Genomic DNA, 23,085 nt, shown 5'->3' with positions numbered 1-23,085 from the left:
GGTTCTGCAATGCCAGACGTTGTCGCAATGTGATGAAGGAGATAACATGCCTAGCCATCCCGGTGCCCCTCCCGGCCTCCGGGCCACGGAACTCCCTAGCGACCTCCTGGATGAAAGGTCTGCAGCTGCGCCGCCAGATAGTACTTCTCAAAGTCCGGCACAGCAAGGCCACCCTCAGCTCTCGGCCTCATCAGGGTCTTGAGGGCCACTCTCCGGCGGCCCGAGCCCCAAAGGAAACCCACCACCATAGACTGCAGTAGTCGAAAGGTGGCCAGCGGGATCCAAATCGGCAGCGCACGGAAGCAGTAGAGCAGCCGGGGGAGAGCCACCATTTTCAGTAGAGCGATCAGCCCTGCCACCGAGAGCGGCAGGGTAGCCCAGAAGTCCATGCTACCGCGCAACGCACGAGTACAGCGAGCTATGTTCCCATCCAGGAGATCAACTGGGTCGTGGTAAATGTACACCCCCAGGTACTTGAAACAGTCAGGTTCCCATCTGATCTCCCCACCGATGACGGGGCTGGGCGTTCCCCTATGAACCGGGAACAGACAAGTCTTGGCCCAATTCACCCGGAGGCCCGAGACCTCCCTAAAAGCCGTGAGCGCCGACGCGGCTCCATTCAAGGCGGCCACCGAGTCTTCGAGGAAGAGCAACAAATCATCAGCGTAAAGCGAGACCCGATGTGGGCCCGACTGCGTCCGCAAACCGTCAAAGTGGGTCCCTGTCCGGAGCAGCAGCGCCAGAGGCTCCACCGCTAACGCGAAGAGCAGCGGGGATAATGAGCAACCCTGTCTCGTGCCTCTCTCCACCGTGTACGGCGAGGAGATCAGAGGGCCTGCCCTCACCCTGGCCGACGCCGAGGCATACAATACCATAGTCCACCTGACAAAGCCCTCACCCAAGCCGAATCGCCGCAGTACACTGCGTAGGTAGTCCCATTCTAGGCTATCAAAGGCCTTCTCCAAATCCACCGAAAGGATTACCGGGCACGGGGCTTCTAAGTGCGGTTCCCCCAGTATGCGGAACAGCCTGCGAATATTCATGGTTGTGTTCCGCTTGGGAATGAATCCAGCCTGGTCCTCGTGAACTAAAGAACGCATGTGCCCCAGCAGCCTCGATGCCAAGATGCTGCTCAGGATCTTATAATCGACCGTCAGCATTGATAGAGGTCGGTAGGATGCCGGGTCAGACGATTCTCTACCAGGCTTGAGGAGGGGCACCACTAGGGCCTCGCACATCGAGCCGGGGAGGCGACCCAATCGCTTCGCCTCTCTGTAGACTATCAGCAGCCGCGGCGCCAAGGAGGTCAGCGTAGGCGGAGTAGAATTCAACCGGTAGGCCATCCAGGCCCGGGGTCTTATTCCTCGCCATCCCTTTAATGGCGCCACAAATTTCACCTAATTCGATGTCGGAGCCCAGAGCTTTCGCTACGTCCGGCTCCAAAGTTGGCAACTCCAGGGGCTGCAGGTAGTCCTCAATCAAGTCGGGGTCCCTGGCAGAGCCACTACAGTACAGTCGCTCATAGTACCGCAGGTAGCAGCTCAAGATCTCTGGCTGAGTGTGCACTTCAGCCCCCTCCGCTGTGCGCATGGACGTCGTCAGAGAGGTCCGGCGCGTAGGATTGGCTAGCCACGCCAACAGCGCGTCCGATCTGTCCCCCTCCACGAGCGATCTAGTAGTGTAGGCCTTGTAGTCGAAGCAGCGCAGTCGCTCGACCTCCGCCGCCACTGTCTCCCTCGCTGCCGCCGTACCCTCCTGGAGTTCAGGGTGTCCGGGGCGACGAAGCTCCATCTCGCGGAGCTTCCGATCAGCCGCAGCCAAGTCATCCAGGATGACTCGCCGCATGCCCACTTTTTTAGAAATGCAGTAGCCCCTGACCACCACCTTAAAGGCATCCCACTCCAACGCTCTCGATCCCGCAGAACCCCCATTAGATGCGAAGTACTCCGAGATTTTGGCCTCCAGGTCCGCCTTAAAGACTATGTCCTCTAACATCTCCGGGCGTAGTTTCCAGGTGGGCACACTAGGGACCCCGGGAAACCATCGAAGTTCCATCAGGAGAGGGTTGTGGTCCGAGATAGTCCTGGTCAAATATTCAGACCGGACCGCCGCGGACATCAACTCCGCCGACCCCAAAAACCCGTCCAGTCGTACGTGCAACTCATGCAGGCCCGAGAAATAGGAGTAGTCTCTAGTGTCGGGATGTTGTGCTCTCCAGATATCCATGAGCCCCCAGTGCGCCTGCCATTCCTTCCTCCCTTTCGCTACCCGGCGAACTGGGGAGTCCGGGAGGGGGGGGGTGCGAGCAGTCGGCCTCCACGTCCACCACAGAATTAAAATCACCCCCGAGTAGGAGGGGTCCTGAGAAGCAGTGGGCCAACGAACCCCATAACCTGGAGAGGAAGGCAAGCTGGTCTACGTTAGGTGCATAAATACAGCAGCTGTTCAAGTCCCTACCCCCCAGTGTGCCTGAAAGAGCTACGTAGCGCCCCTCTGGATCCACCACCGACTTCGTAACCTGAAAGGGGACCCCAGCCCTGATCCATATAAGCGCCCCTCTTGCATACGCTGAGTACGAGGTATAGAAGACCTGCCCTCTCCATCTACGCTGTAGCGCCGCCCCTTCCGCCTTGTTGAGATGAGTCTCCTGCAGTAGCGCTATTTGTACCCCTCTACGCACTAAATAGGCGTGAACTCTGTGGCGTCTAGACATAGTGTGGAGCCCCCACACATTCCAAGTGATGCATTTCACATTAGCAACATCAGCCATTGTCCCATATCGTCTGTTCCGGGTCCCCCCTCCAAGGCTCCAACGATGAGCGAGCAGCATTCAATGCAATACTGATGGCGACCATTTTCCCCAACAAAAGAACAACAACCCCCGTTCGAAACAAACCCCTACCCACCCTCCCCAGAACAGGACCCAAATAGTGCCATCTAGTACCCATCCAAACCATACTCCAAACTAACCCACAATCCCCGACTAACCCTGCGGTCGCCACCGCAGGAAGGCCTTAAGGGCTAGGTGCGGGCTGGGCGCCGGTAATGGGCCCTCGATTCCCGGACTGCAGAGACTATCTTGAGCCCAAATCAAAAAACTACATCCTGATCGGGGCTCCCCCCCCCTCACCGGAGTTCAAAAGCAATCGCCTTCCCAACCACCCCCGCTGCAACCCCCCACCCAATTTGAAGTAGCTCACCCCGTCATCCCTGTCCATCCAGTATGTCCTCAGCTGAGTTCGGAGTTATCACCGGTGTGTGGATACTATCGGTATCCGAGTCCTCAGTGTCAGTTGGTGCCCCCTCGCCTCCAGGGTTCGATTCCTCAAGAATGGGGCCACCCAGCGACCCCGATAGAGTAGACACCATCTCCAGCACTCCCCTCCGCTCCGCCATTGTCTCCGTTGTCGAAGGCCTGCCCGTCTTGCCGCGGCGGCTGCGAAGTCTTTTGGACCGTCGTTGTTGCCCAGGGTCCACGGCCAACTGTGACGACGAGCTGAAGCCATCTTTACCCGCTCTATAGAGTTCCAGCCAGTTGCAGACCTCCTCCGGGGAATCGAAGAACTGGGTCTTGTCATCAACGATTATGCGGAGCCTGGCAGGGAAAAGGAGCGAATATTGGATGCCCTCGCTCCGGAGTTCGCGCTTGATCGCCAGGAAAGAGGCCCGCCTGCGCTGAGTCTCGTATGTGTAATCCGGGAAGATGTTCACCTGGCTATTTTCAACCTTATAAGGGCCATTATGTCTAGCGGCGTTAAGGATGAGGTCTCTGTCCCGAAAGTGCAGCAGACGCGCCACCACTGGTCGTGGGGGACGGCCCTGTTGCGGTGGCCTCGCCGGCACTCTGTGCGCCCGCTCCAGGGTGTAGAAGGAGGACAGGCCTTCATGGGCTACTGTGTCCCGGAGCCAAGCTTCTAGATAGGCCACCATGTCGCCATCTTTGATCTTTTCCGGCAGGCCCACCACTCGAATGTTGTTCCGCCTATTGCGTCCTTCAGCATCCTCCGCTCGTTTCTCCAAGGCCTCAATCCGGGATAGGGCATCCTTCACAGTCGAGGCCAGGGTTTTCTGTGCCGGCTCTAAGGCCTTCACGGAGCTCTCCACCTCCTTAACTCTATCCGAGAGCTTACCGTGGTCCGCCCTGAGGAGGCCCAGGCTCGTCGCGACCTGGGCAATGTCCTGCTGCAGGGCTGAGCGCGTGGTCGCGATCGCCTCAAGGACTCGGTCAAATTGCTGTTGTAAGTGAGGACCACCGGAGCTCCCCGGGTCCCCTCGATCCTCCTTGTCCGGCGCCTCCGAGTCCGAGGCGGCTGGGGTGGTCCATTTGGGTCCCCTCGGTTTCCCCATGGCGATTGAGTCCCACGGAGGAAGGTCCGTCCGAGTCACCACCAGGTGTGGGCGTCGGTTACGTCTCCCCTGGCACGTTGTCGTTGTGCCGAGAGTCGTCGATCGCTGTCTCCAGGACCCGCTGCCCTTCCGCAACCTCGGGCCGCGCCACCACCGTGTCGTCGGAGGCCAATGAGGAGGAGGCGGGGACGAGCGGCGCCAGGTCGGGCAGGCCCGACTGGCCGATGAGGATCTGGAGTGAGAGTCACCAGTGCCGCCGGAGACTCTGTGGCACCAGGGCGCTGTGCTGCCCATGGAGTTCAGTCACTCGGTGGGGGGGCAGTCGGGTGCGGCCCGTGGGATCGACTTCACACCCAAGGTCGCCGGACGTCCGTGTTCCGAGAACGATGAGAGTTCGGCCACCCGCCCGTCTGGGGTCGGCCACTGTGTCCGGACCCTTTCCAAGCGTCACCCAAAGTAACGTGTTCCAGGGAGGCAGGATGTAGAGGATGCGCGGTGTCCCACTGTGCTCCTCAGGGTCGAGGGTCCCGGCCAAGGAGTCGAGAAGGTCTAGGCGCCATCTTGGATCGCACTCCGCGGACCCCCCGAACTTCGGTTTTCTGTCGGAACAGTCGATATTCGAGTGTCACCGGGTGTCCCAGCAGGCCCCCACCGGTCCGGTCGTCGGATTGCAGGGGTTAGGGTGCCCCGCGGACTCCGATTTGCAGGATCAAAGTGGGCTCAGTCCCGGAGCCGAGCTCTCAGGCGACCATCGGCGTCCAAGCCACGCCCTCCCACATTCTGTGCAACCATGAGCATACAAAAGAAGGGTGGGTAGAAAAAACAAGTCAATGACATTTTGTCAACGTGAAGAAATACATGAACATATGTACAGTAACAATAATGAATACAGAACGGGTGGGATAATCCTCGCCTCCTTGTCCTTAAAAGAATTGAAAATTCTTGTCACGAATGTTTGAAAATTTTGAATTCTATTTCAGGACAGGAGGCTCCGATTATGCTTTTTTAAAGCTGATCCACCACAACAGAAGCAACATGATCAATAGGCTTATAATAAAAGGTTTTAAAAACAGAATCAGAGGACCAATCAGCGCCCTTCATAATATCAAACAACGTAACACCCAACGAGAAGTCTTTAGAAGCCATAGCCCCTCTTGCAGAGTGAGCCCCAAACACAGACACATCAATACCAGCCTCTGCCATGAGCCAACATACCCAACGAGCTAAAGTAGCCGGGGTAACGGGGCGAAAGGGCTTCTGTAAAGCGATCAACAATTGACCCTGCATACCAGAACGAAAAGAAGTACTTACTTCGTAATCTTTGAGACATTGAACAACACAAAGGTTAGGATGTGCGGGAAAAGACGGATAGGAAATACACGCAGTATTGGTCTTGGTACGCCTAGAGAGACGAAACGTGACGCTCTCAGGAGTAAAACTGCGTCCGGCTAGATCAAAAGCACGGACATCTGAAACCCGCTTGCAGGAAACTAGACACAATAACATAGTCAATTTGGCTGACAGCTGTTTGCGGGTCAGCAAAGAATTGACCGGCCAAGCTTACAGAAAACGTAAAACAATAGACACGTCCCATAGGGAAACGTATTTAGGACGTGGAGGATTCGCAAGGCGGATACCTTTGAGCATTTTAGCAACTAAAGGATTACCCGCTGGTTTACCGTCTACGTGGAGAAGACCCGCGGAAATAGCCAAACGGAAATTGTTCACCGTGCGATATGCCAAACCCGAAGAAGCAAGCGAGGCCAAAACATTGACCATGACAGAAACATCAGCTGATGTTGGATCAACTTGCCGTTGAACACACCAGTCACACCAACGCTTCCAAGAGCCTCTGTAGCGTTTGTGGGTACCAGGAGACCAGGCGTCACTGATGAATCTGGATGCGTCCTCCAAAAGGCCCGGGATCGACCAGCGTTCCCCGAAATCTGCCACGCCAGAAGAAGGAGAGAGCCTGACAGAATCAGTGGATGTGGATTCTGAAGAGGATCTAGCAGGAGATTCCACTTCTGGGGAAGAAGGAACGGTACCGCGCAAGCCAGTTCCAGGAGATCCGGGAACCATGCTTGAGCCCTCCACAGAGGAGCAATCAGAATTAACTCTGCTTGGTAGCGCTTCGTGTAAGCCAGGACCCTGGGAATCATCATGAACGGGGGAAAGGCATAACACAGCGCTGTCGGCCACGGTTGGATAAAGGCATCCGTGGCTAGGGCCTCCGGATCCGGCCTCCAACTGAAGAACAGTGGAAGCTGAGTGTTGAGACGGGACGCAAAGAGGTCTATCTGACATCGTCCCCAGGTCCGGAGGAGATGACGGAACACGCAAGGATGAAGCCTCCAATCGCTGAAGTCCCTCAGATGCCTCGAATTCTAATCCGCAATGAGATTGTTGCAACCAGGGAGATTCTCTGCAATAACCGAGATCTTGTGTTGCAGACAAAAATGCCAAAAATCCTTGGCAATCTCCGCCAGTAACCTCGACCGAGTCCCCCCCAGTTTGTTGATATAGTGGACTGCTGATACGTTGTCCATACGGAGGAGTATGCAGCAGTTCGACTGAAGGGGCGAAAGGCAACGAATCGCAAAGGATCCCGCCAGGAGCTCCAGACAGTTGATGTGGAGTGAGAGCTCTTGGGGAGACCACCGTCGCCCTGTCGAGACCGGACCGCACCGGGCCCCCCAGCCCCACCGACTGGCATCCGACTCGATCACCACCCCTGGCGTGGACCCGAACAGAGCCCGACCATTCCAGCCTCCATATGATCCAGCCACCATTGCATCTCTGACCTCGCCTCCTCCGAAAGAGGAACATGATCTGAATATCTGAGGCCGTTTTGGAGATGAAGAATCTTCAGGCGCTGCAAGGCTCTGTAATGCAGCGGGCCGGGAAGATCGCCTGAAGGGAAGAAGCCAAGAGTCCGACGTGCTAACGATCTCAATGACACAGTCGGTTTCGTAATAATGGAAGTCAATTCCCTCTTGATATACCGAATTTTTTGATTGGGAAAGAGAAGTTGACATGTAAGAGTGTTGACTTTGAAACCCAGAAAGTCTATCACTTGAGTTGGGAGCAACACAGACTTCTGGATATTCACCAGAAAGCCGAGAGATTGCAAGAGCTCTATGGTCCACTCCAGATGAGACATTAGCTTGAGCGGACAATCCGCCAGAAGGAGGATATCGTCCAAGTAAATGATCAACCGAACTCCTCGACTGAGAAGAGATTCCACGACCGGCCTCAACAGTTTTGTGAAGCACCAAGGTCCTGACGAGAGGCCGAACGGGAGAACCTGGTACTCTTACCAAGTCCCCCGCCAGTGGAACTGGCGGAAGCGACGATGCGGGCGATAGATGGGAATGGACAAGTAAGCGTCCTTGAGATCCAGACGAACCATCCAGTCCTTCTCGCGCAGAAGATCCCGCAACAGATGGATTCCCTCCATCTTGAAGTGTCTGTAGACCACTCCCCCGTTGAACTCCTTCAGATTGAGCACTAATCTTGAGCCCCCTCCCTTCTTCTCCACAAGGAAGACTGTGCTGACGAACCCTTGTGGATGACGCACGGTTGGAACAATCGCCCCTTTTAAGAGAAGAGACTCTTAAAAGGTCCTTTTGGGAAAAACAAAGAGGAGAGGGAAGATGAGATTGACCCTGGGGCTGATAGAACTCTATTTTGTACCCTTGGACCGTTTCCAGCACCCATGCATCGCTTGAGATCAAGCGCCAATTGTCTAGGAAAAAACAAATCCTACCCCCCAGAACAACACTGCATGCAGGAATCAGGCTCACCTGAAGTTGCGGAATCTTGATATCCACCGGAGGTGCTACCGGAACGTCCCTTTCTGTACTGGCCGCTGCCTTTTCTAGAGGGATAGAAGTTTGACTTTTGATAGTTGCCGGAATCCTGACTCCCTCCTCTGTGGGACTGATACCCTCTCTGATTGGGTTGTTGTTGACCATGGCCGAACGAGCGTCCCCTGTTTCATCCGGCCTTGTTGAAAACCGGACGCAAGGTCCGGCGAAGTGATGCCTGGGCTTTGTCTAATCCACGAAAGGTGTTGACAAACTGGGTCAGTTCTTTCAAGAAAGGCTGACCAAAAAGCAAACCCTGTGCAGCAGGGCCTGACTCCGAAGTGGAAAGCTCTCCCAGTTTGGGGTCGAGCTTTAAAAGGATAGAACAATGCCTCTCACTGGAGAGTGCGCAATTGGCGTTGCCAAGTTGGCAAATCGCCCTCTGAGCCCACTTGATAAGCTCCTCCGGATCCACCATCTCTGATGACTGCTTGGCCATGAAACCAAGATCCAAAATCTTTGTAAGGGGGCCCAGCATGTCAAGGACCTTGTCCTGGCATGAATGCCAGGAACGATCCAGACCCTTCTTCGGGTCCTTCGCAAACTTGCGAAGATAAGTCACCATGGGATCCACCTCTGGTGTGTCTGCCAAGTTGTCCGCCAGGTCCGGTCTAGGGCACTCCGAACGGAGACGTGCAAGGACCTCTTTCTCAAAAGGTTGACGGATGTGTTGCTGCACATACTCTCCCACCACTGGGGATGGGAGCCAAGCTGTGGAATTGGGGTGGACAATCTCCGTGGGGTCAAAGGTGAGGACCGGAGGATGAGTGGGGGCATCCACAAAACGTTCTTTGCATTTCCTCTTCTTTGGAGGTGGCTGAACGTGCTCTGAGGAAGAGGAGGAGAGCTGGTCGTCATCCTCTACATCAACAGTCGCAGATGAGGACTTGGCAGTGGACAGAGATTTAGCCAATCGCTGAAAGTCTGAGGAATGGAGATTACCTGGGGAACTGGAAGACCTACGCGATGTAGGGACCCAACCCTGTTGTTGTGCATATTGGGTTAAATGTCTCTTAAGAGGATGTATTGCACGAAACAATGCCCTGTTCATGGAATGCTGTACACCCTTATCAAGGGCTTCCACCAAGTCATATTCAAAAGATTCAGAGGCCTCATCCTCATATTCATTGTCATCTTCATAGTAATATTCAGCCATGATACACCAATAGTGTAATTCTGCCCACAAGATGACTGAGAATGGAAAGGGGCGACCACTCGGTCCCCCCGAACGTATGGTTGGGTGCCCCGATCCTCCCGGGAAACCATTTTGGGCGGAGGGCGTGTCTCGGCTGGTATGCCCGAAGCGGCGTAGCCAGGGCGCGCCCTTTCCCGCCCAAGAGGGGTTGTCCTAGACACCTACACCGATGGCCACGCCCAGTAGGCGTACCGGCGGAGGGTACACGCCCTCCCGAAGAAGAATAAAGAGAGCGGGAATCCGAAGAAGCATCCTCTTGTTCCTGTGCTTGGAAGCTGCACCCACTCGTTGCACGTGAGCCCTCGACGGAACAAGGAGCAATTTTGAGAACTTGTAATTTTTGTGTTTCTCTTTCAGTGACTTTACAGAGAAGAGTCCCGGACCGTCTTGATCGACCCGGAGTGAACACATCGCACCATGTCTGGCAAGAAGACAGGAAAGGGTTCCGAGACAGACCAGGTGCTTCGCATGTTGGTGAACAGGATGACGCGAATTGAACGGAGCGTCGGTCAGGTTCCAGCGCTTGGTCGAGATATGGCGGGGATTAAGAAGCAGCTGGCCGCAATGAACAAGCCTGGTAACCCGAAGAAGGTAATAGGCCCGGCATTGCCGGGAGTCGCCCCCGAGGGTAGAGAGAAACGGGTAAAGAGGAGGGCGGCATCGGGGGAGGTTCCGGTCCCAGAGCTGCCCCCGGCCGGCCCTGCCTTACCAGCTGATACCCCAGTACCAACTCCAGACGCGGGTCAACCGATTCCGGTTGTGATTACGCCCGCCGTCGATGAGGAGATGCCACCCGAATTGGCCACCCAGTTGGCCGCGTGGCTCAACAAAAAGGCAGGGAGTGCTACGGCGCCCGGAGACACGGCCGAAGAGGCCAGGCTACTAATCCAGCAGTTGCGGCAGTCGCGAGATGCCGCGAAGGCGAATCTCCCTCTTGTCTCCCCACAGGTGACCCCGGAAGGATCGGCAGCCGGCACCGAGAAAACGGCGGGAACAACGACCGAACCGGGTAAGCTCGCTTTGCCAATGGCGGGGGAGGGCTCCTTTCCCTCAAGACGGGAGAGGGTGGTTCAACATATCCCGTTGGCCACAAAAGAATTAATATGGGCAGACAAGTATGTTAATATGTTTTCACTGTTGACCGACCATCGCGAGATGGAGTATGCTAAGACACAGAAAGATTTGTGGCACCCGAGTGTCTGGCGATCCAAAATGGCGGGATTCAGGGTAGATGAGACGATAACAAATTGGGCCAAGGCCTTTGCAATGTTTACTGCGATTATTGGCGAGCGTAAGCCCGAGGTGTTGCCCGAATTGTCTTGTTATCAGGCACGTATAATGGATTTTTATGAAACATATGAGGGAAATGAATGGATGGGTTACGACATGAAATTCCGAAAAGCGAAAGAGTATGATCCCTCTCTGACATGGGATTGCCTCGACTCGATTTCTTGGCAGAAACAGCTCCTGCCTGGCGCTGTGAAGACGTCCTCGCCGGGTGAGAATGGGTCAGGGTTTTCCTGCCAGCAGCCCGCGGTGCCCTTTCGTGGAGGCGCCGGTGGCGATCACCAGCCGAAAACCGGCGGGAATGGAGGAAAACGGGGGGTCTGTTGGGGCTTCAATAGAGGCAACTGTACCAGACCGCAAGGGGCATGTAAGTTCAAACATGCATGTGCGGGTTGCGGGAATTCCTCGCACCCGGAGATTTCATGCAGGTCAAAAAATAACGGATCGGGGAGTAGAGGAGGGTCCAAACAGGACTGAGGGGGATCATTGTGTTCAATTGCCCACTCCCGTTGATCTCATGGCTATGACTCCGTGGTTAAACAAATACCCTGATTATGTCTCTGCTGGGGTGTTGAGGAAGGGATTCTTATATGGCTTCCACATCCCGGCAGGGGATTTTCGTGGGGAACCTTTTTGTAAAAACCAGCTTTCAGCACAACATAATCCAGGTGTGGTAGAGAAGAAAATCGCCAAAGAGGTGTCCCTAGGCCGAGTCGCTGGCCCGTTTCAGTGCCCGCCAGTGGCGAATTTCATCTGTTCCCCATTAGGGGTGGTCCCCAAAAAAGACCCGGGGGAATTTAGGCTGATCCACAATCTGTCTGCTCCAAGGGGCTTCTCAGTAAACGATGCTATTGACCCTGAAGTCTGTTCGGTGCGGTACGCATCATTCGATGATGCCGTCACCATGTTGAATCGCCTGGGCCCCGGGGCGCTGATGGCGAAATCAGATATCGAATCAGCGTTCCGGTTGCTCCCGGTACACCCACAGGATCAGCGTTTGCTAGGTTTTTCGTTTCAAGGACGTTATTACATGGATAAATGCATGCCGATGGGTTGCTCCATTTCCTGTGCCTATTTTGAAAAATTCAGTTGTTTTTTAGAGTGGGCATTCACCGAGGCCACAGGGCATGGGCATGTTATGCATTACCTAGATGACTTTCTGTTCTTGGGAGCAGCCGGCGACACGGAATGTGCGCAGGCGCTACATGATTTTTGCATCCACATGAGGGAATTTGGAGTGCCATTGGCACCAGGTAAGACGGTCGGACCATCTACTTCACTGGAGTTTCTGGGAATTGAACTCGATTCTGTGGAGGGATGTTTCCGTTTGCCAATGGAAAAGGTAGCTAAATTTAGGGCTTCCCTGAAACTATGCCTTAGTAAGGAAAAAGTGGCCCTGCACCAGTTACAGCAGGCGGTAGGGCAGCTTAACTTTGCCTTGAGAGTGATACCGATGGCCCGCCCCTTTTCACGCTCTATTGCACAAGCTATGGTTGGTCTCAAGGAAGGACACCACCGCACGAGACTGTCTGCAGAGGTTCGCCAGGATATGCGCATCTGGTTGGCATTTCTGGCGGATTTCAGCGGTCGAGTGGTGTGGAACAAGCCGCCGGCGTCTTCGGACGAGCTAGGTTTGTGGACTGACTCGGCAGGGAGCGTGGGATTCGGCGCCATCTGTGGTAATCGATGGTCAGCACGAACGTGGCCGACGTGGTGGCACACCAGCGGTCTCACAGGTAATATAGGGTTCCTCGAGCTATTCCCTATTTTTGTTGCTCTGATGGCATGGCCGGACGAGTTCCGAGACCGCTCAGTGGTATTTTGGTGCGATAATATGACTGTTGTCGAATGCATTAACAATCAGGCAGCACGCTGCAAATGGATCTTGAGATTATTGAAGGAAGTTGTGCTGCTTTGCATGAGACTGAATGTACAGTTCAGAGCGAAACATGTGCCGGGTGTACTGAATCATGCGGCTGATGCACTCTCTCGTTCACATATGCAGGCGTTCAGGGGTTATCTACCTACAGCGGACCTAGCGGCGGCACAATTCCCCGAAGCGCTCTGGCTAATCGGTGCCCCGGATTACAAGACCTCGTGGCAGCAAGCTTAGCCTCCAGGACGAGGAAGGCATATGAAGGAGCGTTTCGTTCCTATTGTGCATTTTTGGGTCCAACAGGGAATCAGAACTGGGGTCAGGAGGAGTCCTTTCTTGGGTTTTTGGTAGCACTGCACAGGGAGGGCCGATCAGCGGCAACGGCCAATAGACATCGTGCGGCCATTTCATTCATGGCGCAGGTGCATGGCATAAAAGACCCAACAGGTTCCTTTTTGGTGAAGAAAGCCCTTCGTGGCTGGCAGCGCCTCGAGGGTCGTAAGCAGGACGAGAGGCGCCCGATTGGCTTAGAGAGGTTGGCCTTACTCATGGCACAACTAGTCACGACATGCTCCTCCCATTTCGAAGCAGTGCTGTTCCGGGCAGCTTTTGCATTAGCATTCCATGGGGCTATGCGGGTAAGCGAACTGGTCGCAAGGAATAAGAAAGATGTGGAGGGGGGCTTGTGCAGGGATCACATCTTAATTAAGGGTGATTCGATGATGGTCACGATAGCTAGGTCCAAAACTGACCAGGGAGCTATGGGCCACAGTGTTGTTGTGCAGCGCATGCGAGGGTCCCCCACGTGCCCGATAAGGTGCATCGAAGAATACTTGGCACTGAGGGCGGATACATGGGGGTGGAGTTTGCTGAGGCACATCGATGCCACCCCGCTGACGAGGTTTCAGTTCCAGAGGGTGCTAGCACTGACAATCGCGGCGGCGGGCATGGACCCGGGCGATTTTGGGACCCACTCCTTTAGGATAGGGGCTGCTACGGAGGCTACAGCCAGGGGTCAGAGTGCTGATGAAGTAAAACAGTTGGGACGATGGTCCTCGGATTGTTTTAAAAGGTATGTGCGTCTGCACATGTTGTGAAGTCAAGTTACATGCACTCACGCTTCTTGTCTTCTGTTTGATTTGCAGTTTCGCGAGTATATCATGCGGGGCGTAATTTGCAGTCGACCCAGCACCAGGGGACCAGCGGTCACGGATCACCTGCTGAGGAGAGAGTGGTGTGGGTCGTGGGCCACTCTTACGTGAGGCGGGCCGGGGACGTATTCAAAGCAGGTGACGCGGCTCACGCAGCTGGGGAATACGGGTACAGAGTGGCCTTCCACGGAAGGGGCGGGCTCTGTATTGACCAGTTCGAAATGTTTGTTGAGGGTCTCTTAGGGCAGCAGAGGTCACCGCCATCGGTAATCATAGTACACCAGGGGGGCAATGATTTGGTGACGATCGGTAGGCGAGTATTGCTCGAGCGAGTTTTGTCTGCTGTTAGCTGGTTGGCAAAAAGAATCCCGGGGTGCACGATTGCCTGGTCCCACATGATTCCCAGAAGGGTGTGGCGGGGGGGCCTTTCTGTGTCAGCTCTGAACCATTCGGTGAAAAAGGTTAATAACAAGCTTGGTAGATTATTTCGCTCCCCGCAGTTGCATAGCATTCCGCATGGGTGTATTCGGGGTGATCACATGTATCTCAATGATGGGGTTCACCTGTCCAGGGAGGGCAATATCTTACTCATAGGAGACTTCTTAGCGTGGCTAAGGGGTTTGAGGAAGCATGACCTTTAGGAGGAGTTTGTGGGGGGGCCGGATAGCCGGTCAACTATCCGGCCTGTGGCGGTAAGGTCATGATCGGTGAGCAGTAATTTCAAGGTCCCTAGAGGGGGGCGCCACCCACTATGGATGGGCGCGCCCGGGGGGAGGCGGCCATTGGCCCCTCCCATTGGGAGGCAGCACCCACTAAGTATGGGTCGCCTAAAGGGAGACGGCCATAGGCCCCTTCCAGGGGAGGAGGGGATATATGCCCCTCCTACGAATTTCCCGGGGCCCGGATATCCGCGACGGCGGATGTGAGAGAGAGTGTGGGGTCGGGGGGGGGGGAGTCCACGCTGTCCTTCCTACAGATACCTCACACGGGTGCTCGGACGACCTTTAAGATGGCGTCGAGCTGAAATGGGGGCCCCCAACAAGACAAGGGAAATTGGAGTTGGCACAGAGGGTACAGTCCTCTGCGCGGCCACCACTCACACCGTGAGGGCGAGAGTTGTGGTAGTAGGGATCTGACACCGGTTGTGACCTTGCCGTTGGCCCTTAATGCTAGGATGTACAATTTTTATTTAGAAATGTATGCATTTGCAGGATGTTAGACTCGGCTAGGAAACCTTTGTATTAGAGATTTGTTAAGGTTAGCCAATGAACATGTCTTCATCGAAATGTAATAAATGAAAAATTGTACATGATATGAAACTTTTTATTTAATGTTTTAATTTTGTTTCATATTTTAATAAATACGGCCGGGAGGGTGACTCCCTCCCGCCTTCCAAAAGTTCAGAACTGAGTCCGTCTTCCCATCCTTGGGGATTGTGTTGGGAGGGGGTGACAGGCATCCCGGCCATATGGAAAGGGGTGACCACTCGGTCCCCCCGAACGTATGGTTGGGTGCCCCGATCCTCCCGGGAAACCATTTTGGGCGGGGGGCGTGTCTCGGCTGGTATGCTCGAAGTGGCGTAGCCAGGGCGCGCCCTTTCCCGCCCAAGAGGGGTTGTCCTAGACACCTACACCGATGGCCACGCCCAGTAGGCGTACCGGCAGAGGGTACACGCCCTCCCGAAGAAGAATAAAGAGAGCGGGAATCCGAAGAAGCATCCTCTTGTTCCTGTGCTTGGAAGCTGCACCCACTCGTTGCACGTGAGCCCTCGACGGAACAAGGAGCAATTTTGACCCACCCACCAGCCCCTTATGGCAATGTTAGTTTTTGAATAAAGTTGGCTCTGATAACATCTTCTTTCCCTCCGTATAGAAGAAAAGGAATGTCTAGTTTAAGGATTTAATTCTGTTGTAGGTACTGTTTTCTTAGGAGTAATCAAGCGTTACAAGGAGTCAGGATGATATTTCTCTCCCTTAGTAGGTAAATAAATGTCGTATTTATTTTTTGGTCGGGCGGTAAGGTCATGATCGGTGAGCAGTAATTTCAAGGTCCCTAGATGGGGGCGCCACCCACTATGGATGGGAGCGCCCGGGGGGAGGCGGCCATTGGCCCCTCCCATTGGGAGGCGGCACCCACTAAGTATGGGTCGCCTAAGGGGAGACGGCCATAGGCCCCTTCCAGGGGAGGAGGGGATATATGCCCCTCCTACGAATTTCCCGGGGCCTGGATATCCGCGACGGCGGATGTGAGAGAGAGTGTGGGGTGGGGGGGGGGGGGAATCCCCGCTTTCCTTCCTACAGATACCTCACACGGGTGCTCGGACGACCTTTAAGATGGCGTCGAGCTGAAATGGGGGCCCCCCAACAAGACAAGGGAAATTGGAGTTGGCACAGAGGGTACAGTCCTCTGCGCGGCCGCCACTCACACCGTGAGGGCGAGAGTTGTGGTAGTAGGGATCTGACACCGGTTGTGACCTTGCCGTTGGCCCTTAATGCTAGGATGTACAATTTTTATTTAGAAATGTATGCATTTGCAGGATGTTAGACTCGGCTAGGAAACCTTTGTATTAGAGATTTGTTAAGGTTAGCCAATGAACATGTCTTCATCGAAATGTAATAAATGAAAAATTGTACATGATATGAAACTTTTTATTTAATGTTTTAATTTTGTTTCATATTTCAATAAATACGGCCGAGAGGGTGACTCCCTCCCGCCTTCCAAAAGTTCAGAACTGAGTCCGTCTTCCCATCCTTGGGGATTGTGTTGGGAGGGGGTGACAGGCATCCCGGCCATATGGAAAGGGGCGACCACTCGGTCCCCCCGAACGTACGGTTGGGTGCCCGGATCCTCCCGGGAAACCTCTTTGGGCGGGGGGCGTGTCTCGGCTGGTATGCCCGAAGTGGCGTAGCCAGGGCGCGCCCTTTCCCGCCCAAGAGGGGTTGTCCTAGACACCTACACCGATGGCCACGCCCAGTAGGCGTACCGGCAGAGGGTACACGCCCTCCCGAAGAAGAATAAAGAGAGCGGGAATCCGAAGAAGCATCCTCTTGTTCCTGTGCTTGGAAGCTGCACCCACTCGTTGCACGTGAGCCCTCGACGGAACAAGGAGCAATTTTGACCCACCCACCAAGCCCCTTATGGCAATGTTAGTTTTTGAATAAAGTTGGCTCTGATAACATCTTCTTTCCCTCCGTATAGAAGAAAAGGAATGTCTAGTTTAAGGATTTAATTCTGTTGTAGGTACTGTTTTCTTAGGAGTAATCAAGCGTTACAAGGAGTCAGGATGATATTTCTCTCCCTTAGTAGGTAAATAAATGTCGTATTTATTTTTTGGTCGGGCGGTAAGGTCATGATCGGTGAGCAGTAATTTCAAGGTCCCTAGAGGGGGGCGCCACCCACTATGGATGGGAGCGCCCGGGGGGAGGCGGCCATTGGCCCCTCCCATTGGGAGGCGGCACCCACTAAGTATGGGTCGCCTAAGGGGAGACGGCTATAGGCCCCTTCCAGGGGAGGAGGGGATATATGCCCCTCCTACGAATTTCCCGGGGCCCGGATATCCGCGACGGCGGATGTGAGAGAGAGTGTGGGGTGGGGGGGGGGAGTCCACGCTGTCCTTCCTACAGATACCTCACACGGGTGCTCGGACGACCTTTAAGATGGCGTCGAGCTGAAATGGGGGCCCCCCAACAAGACAAGGGAAATTGGAGTTGGCACAGAGGGTACAGTCCTCTGCGCGGCCGCCACTCACACCGTGAGGGCGAGAGTTGTGGTAGTAGGGATCTGACACCGGTTGTGACCTTGCCGTTGGCCCTTAATGCTAGGATGTACAATTTTTATTTAGAAATGTATGCATTTGCAGGATGTTAGACTCGGCTAGGAAACCTTTGTATTAGAGATTTGTTAAGGTTAGCCAATGAACATGTCTTCATCGAAATGTAATAAATGAAAAATTGTACATGATATGAAACTTTTTATTTAATGTTTTAATTTTGTTTCATATTTTAATAAATACGGCCGGGAGGGTGACTCCCTCCCGCCTTCCAAAAGTTCAGAACTGAGTCCGTCTTCCCATCCTTGGGGATTGTGTTGGGAGGGGGTGACAGGCATCCCGGCCATATAAATTTGCCGAAGGCAAAAGTCAGGGGGGAGTGACAAAAACCCCACAGCAAGCCAAGGAAAGCTGAAAAAACGCTTCAAAATCAATTAAAAGGTGGAGGAAGGGCTTGCCGTCTAACAAAAAGCACTCTAGGCAGAGCCTGTGCCATGTTATTCTTGCCTGAAGCTTCTTCTAGCAACCGGCATCAGTATTGGGTTAAATTAGAGGCGGTGGGCGTGATAGTCGCAATGGACGTCCTTCAGAGAAGCTCCGGTGTCAGTCAGTCACACGGAGCACCGGAAATCTCTACCGCGCATGCGCGGAAACCGGCAGCCTCAAATCAAAGAGAAGAGCTTGCGCTAGAAGCGCGAGCACTCCACAACCCCAACTCCCACTCCACTGGCAAAAGACCCGGGCACTAAACGCCCGGACCGCAAAGGAGGTGAACAGACGCTCCCAGCCACAACGCCGAAGCGGCACAATGAAAGCGAAAAATGGCACAGACGCGAGCAAACGCGGAGCGCAGCACAGCACAAAGCGCGAACAAAGCACGTATCAAAATTCAAGTAAAGCACAGCAAATTGTAAGTAAAGAGTAGAAAAGCACTTAACTGGCTGTGGAGCAGCAAAGAAAGAGGAAGTGGGACTATCTACATGGCCTTATATAGCAGAGACTCTATGGTTATTGCCCAAGTGTTTATGGGTATTGTGGTTTTTTTATCTGTTTCTATGGCTGCTGGGCATTTCTATTAAAGAAATAAGATAGCATAATCGGAGCCTCCTGTCCTGAAATAGAATTGTGCGAGATCTAGCCCAGTGTGGTAACCCTGGCAGTAAGTGATTGGCGTGCTGAATGCAGGGTGCGGGGAGTGGTTATGAATTTGCTTCGAGCTGGATGGGAGCCTCTGCACTAGCAAGAACAAGGCAACATCCTGAGAGGTGGCCATATCAAAGTCAAGCTGTCTGTGTGAGCTCAAAGCTACTAATAATAACTAGCCAACAAATAGAAGCGAGCAACAGATAGAAACAGATAGAGGACTACGCATCAGTAGAGTCATGCACTTGGCTGAAAGTAAACAAGAGGTGTGCATGGAAAACCTTAAAGTAAATAGTTCCACAACAGCGGATGGAAACAGTATTTCGCTGATGGGAAACTGATAAGAGAAGCGCTCGAAGATCAACCATTGGTAAATGCAGGAAAAGTATGCTACAGCACAGTATTTACATGGGGGAGGGCAGTAGGCATATTCCCTGAATGCAAAAAAACACTTAGCCCTCACCTATTTATCGCTGCCACCGCTGACTGCCCATTAAGCCCAGCTAGAAAGAACTGTAGTGACTTTGTAACAGAGGTCACTGTTTCGAGACCTGTTTCAATACATTAAACAAGGAGAAAGATCAGTTGGCGTGCATGATAGTCAGTCTCAAGGAAGGCAATCAACAGAAACTTCAGCAGAGCAACAGACAGCAGGGCAGCACTGCCCTCCAGAGCCATTCAGAGGCTTTTCTGTCCCACCAGCTCGCTTAAGAACTCATGATTTTACATTTTAAGTTGATTTTTAAGTTTTGTTTTTTGTACTATGAATTAAAAAAGTATTATAGAATCATTTGTTTAGAGCAGATTTGGTTTGGACCTTAAAGTGACAAAGCTCCAGGATATCCTGTGAGGCCTTGCGGATCATCTTGTGCCTATAATTTTGGTATAGTGCAGAAGGAGTTGCCAATAATAGGCCATGTTGTTTGCCACCATGTGAGGTCTCAAAGAGGAAATTTCATATGACCTGTGGGCTGAAACTCACAAGAGATGGCGCCCTAATGCAAGACCCTCGGTCAGTCAGAGAGTCGGGTAATCTTTATCTCATCAAGCCTAGTACGGTCCTAATTACACACATAACCCAATGTTGAAGTGATAGTATGGGACGAAAAGTCATGGTAGGAAACCAAAATCGTTTATTATCACCTCTCTAATACACAATACATAATAAGAAGGTTTTATTATGACCATTCGTGGCTACGCAGTCTACATTGTTACCCATCGACTACCTTGTACAGGGTCTGAGGCCTTCATTATGCCCTATTGTATGAGTACTACCTAGTTTAATGTCAATTTTGTAGTATATATAGTATATTATATACTTGTACTTGCTAATTGAAAGCATCCTCGCCTACTTGCATGTGTCCTGTAGCTCCTGCTCACTTCTATGTCGTCTTGCTGCTCATTGCTCAAGTACTCTCTTAAGTTACTAAGTTATTGAACCCAAGGAGGAAGGCCTCACTAGGTTTTGAGGAGAACTATTGATCACACTCCCTGCTGAGACGATAAATCCCTTTTTTTAGAGGGTGCATGGGAGTAGAGGACTTTCATCATCACACTGGTACAGGTTATTAGTTTTTCTACCTCCAGACATGTTGATATCCAAATATTTACCTGATCTTGGAGTGTAAGCACGTGCTGACATCTTCTTGGCAGGTAAGGGCGTTGGGCTTGTTTCCACTGGTCTGATTTTGAGATAAGTAGGCATGGAGATGATGACGCCCACAGAAGAGAAATATAATCTGGTTTTCGTGCTCAGATCTGGGAGATGTGGGGGTGTTGTGGAGTAGAAACCGAGGGTCGCCTGCGGATGCTGGGAGACTTGTGCAGCCCACAATAGGAGTCACTTGAAGAACAGGAGTTGTTGGAAAGCGCCTTCTTTGTTGACACTGTGCTGCGGGCTTTACTGCTCACCCGTGGCATTCTGCAGCAGTACTTAAATGAGTGCAGACAGAGAACTCAAATCTATGGGCTGTGTGTCATCTCCTCTTCTATGCATCCGTGACATTACTACAAACAGAACACAGCAACTGTGTCAAATTACAGTGCACTGCCGATGCGGTTTCGTTCTACATATCCCCTTGCACCTTTTTTTATTCTATTTGCATAACATTAAATGATTAATACAGATCTCACAGACAAGGGGGAAACTGTACAACATTTTCAATACCAAGAATTATGTATATTACGAAATGTTAAAACACAGTAAGCAGCACCCTTATATCAATGTAGTGTCATGCAACCTGCAGTGACTTTAGGTCTCTCCTACCAGCCAACTTTGAGCTGTCTGTAAGCTAAAGCCTCCGGTGGGCTGTACCATAAAGCTACAGCGGGCCTACAGCCAGACCGTTGAATACCATTGGTTGGTTTAATTGTCACTCTCATTTGCTTGCTTCTTACTGGATGGCTTGCCTTCCTCTTCTTCTGCTTGTCCCTCGCCTGGAACATAGCCTCTTTATCATGCTTTTTATTGGCTGACTGGTGTCTTTCCACTCACTGCTTGCTGTGAACAGGATGAGGGGTATCCCACCCGAGGACATCCATCTGTCTAGTAATTATATCCTTAATGGTTCTCGTATTATCGACCCTGGAAGAATGATAGGCTGCTAGGGCACATGTATTTAAACCTGCGAAGTGCAGATGCAGCCCGCATCCCTGGAGAAGGCGCGTGAAATACCGAGCAGTTTTACCAGTTTTAGTGTGTCATTTGTAAGACACTCATTTTAAATACATCCGTCTCCAGCTGAACGTTTTTCCTTTGCAAAACCTGTTCCTCAAGTGATTCATGAGTTATATACAGCATCTTCTGTTGCTGAAATATTGGACCTTAAATCGCCAGAAGGGAAGGAGGTGCCGTCACATTGAACTATTTTAACTCTGTATCTGCACTCTGTGTGCACCGGGAGCTGAAATTGTAATTTGTTTGAGTTAATTCAATAATTTTTAGTTGTAGTAGGTGCAAGTATTCTGAATAATAATACGATCTGTACAATAACCATTGCTGCTAAGTTGCCACATTTCATGCAGCCTTCTGTCCAGTAGCTATTTACAAGCATTCATTTATACACCCATAACCATAACTAGAAATGCTGAACTACAAGTCTCAGAATGCACAGTTTTGTTGGCTAAAAATCCAGAATTAGCTGAAGTTGTCACTCGTGGCATAATATCACTTGACAGCTATAAATCAATCAAATTTTATTTGATTAGAATCCAGTGGTCATTTGTATATGGCGAACATCGTGTTAGTGAAAGAATATCACTTTGCTGAATGTTAGATGATGAGGTATTGAAGCAATAGTATGTATATGAGTCATCAGTGAAAGATGTACTAGACCAGATGGCGCATTCACTGTGTTTCAGAGGCTACTGCTGTACCCCTTGAAATGTTGGTTTTGAAATTGTACAAAATGGCGCACCCTTCCATCTCAAAGTAATCTCTTGTCTCTTACTTCTTCCTGCAACAAATCAACATCTCTCCTGGAGGGACGAGGTCTAGGAGGTTTGAAGCTAGGGTAACCAGATCTTGAGAACCGAAAACAGGGACATTTGGGAAAATAGAAGAAGGACTACAACTTTTTTTGATCCATGGAATGGCGCAGAATGACAGCGGTCATAAACATAGGATCACAGAAAATGCATTAAGAAAGTAAATAAAATATAATTTCTACAACCAAAATCATACCTATTAATTAAATTGCTTACTTATAACAGCTACTAACTAGCAAAGCTTTAGAACACCCAAAAACGTGCCTCTCACTGTTTTCAGTCAATCCTCTCTAAAACCCAGGACATGAGCAAAAATTGCCGAAATCTGCTGGGACAGCTGGTGAGAAACCAGGACTGTCCGGGCAAATCCGGGACGTCTGGTCGCCCTATTTCAAGCTTTAAAAGAACTGAAGAGTTCAACTCTTCAGTTCTTTTAAAGCTTGAAATAGGGTGAGTTCAGGTTAAGACTCACAGCTGATATTGTGCAGAAATTATACATATTACATGTAGAAGTTCATAAATAAAAGAAATTCTAGAAACACCACAGAGCTTCAATTATGCATCACCTAAAAGACAGAATAATTACTAAGAAAATTTTAAAATGCCAATGTTTAATATATGATTACAATAGTAGCGTGTTTGTGGCGGTTTGGAGGAACAATATAAATATATATTTATATATATATATATATATATCTCAAGCTCCCAAGGTGCACCGTAAGGGCAATCTTTGCACTCTTGTAGTCGGTAGCAGGTAGTATGGCGGTGGTCCATATTCAATATCAATGCTCCGGTTTGCAAAAGAAGAAACGCTGCACTCACGGGACCCCATCAGAGATGTTTTATTAACAATGAATGCCTTTTAGGCGTGCTGCCTTCATCAGTTTGTTATAAAAGTCTGCACATTCTGTCATGATGTCGATTTTAAACAGGTAAGTTTATTGTGATTGGATATCCCAAAA

This window comes from Lissotriton vulgaris, chromosome 1_1 (assembly GCF_964263255.1).
Source record: "Lissotriton vulgaris chromosome 1_1, aLisVul1.2, whole genome shotgun sequence".
Classification (NCBI taxonomy): Eukaryota; Metazoa; Chordata; class Amphibia; order Caudata; family Salamandridae; genus Lissotriton; species Lissotriton vulgaris.
This window is presented reverse-complemented; position numbering follows the sequence as displayed.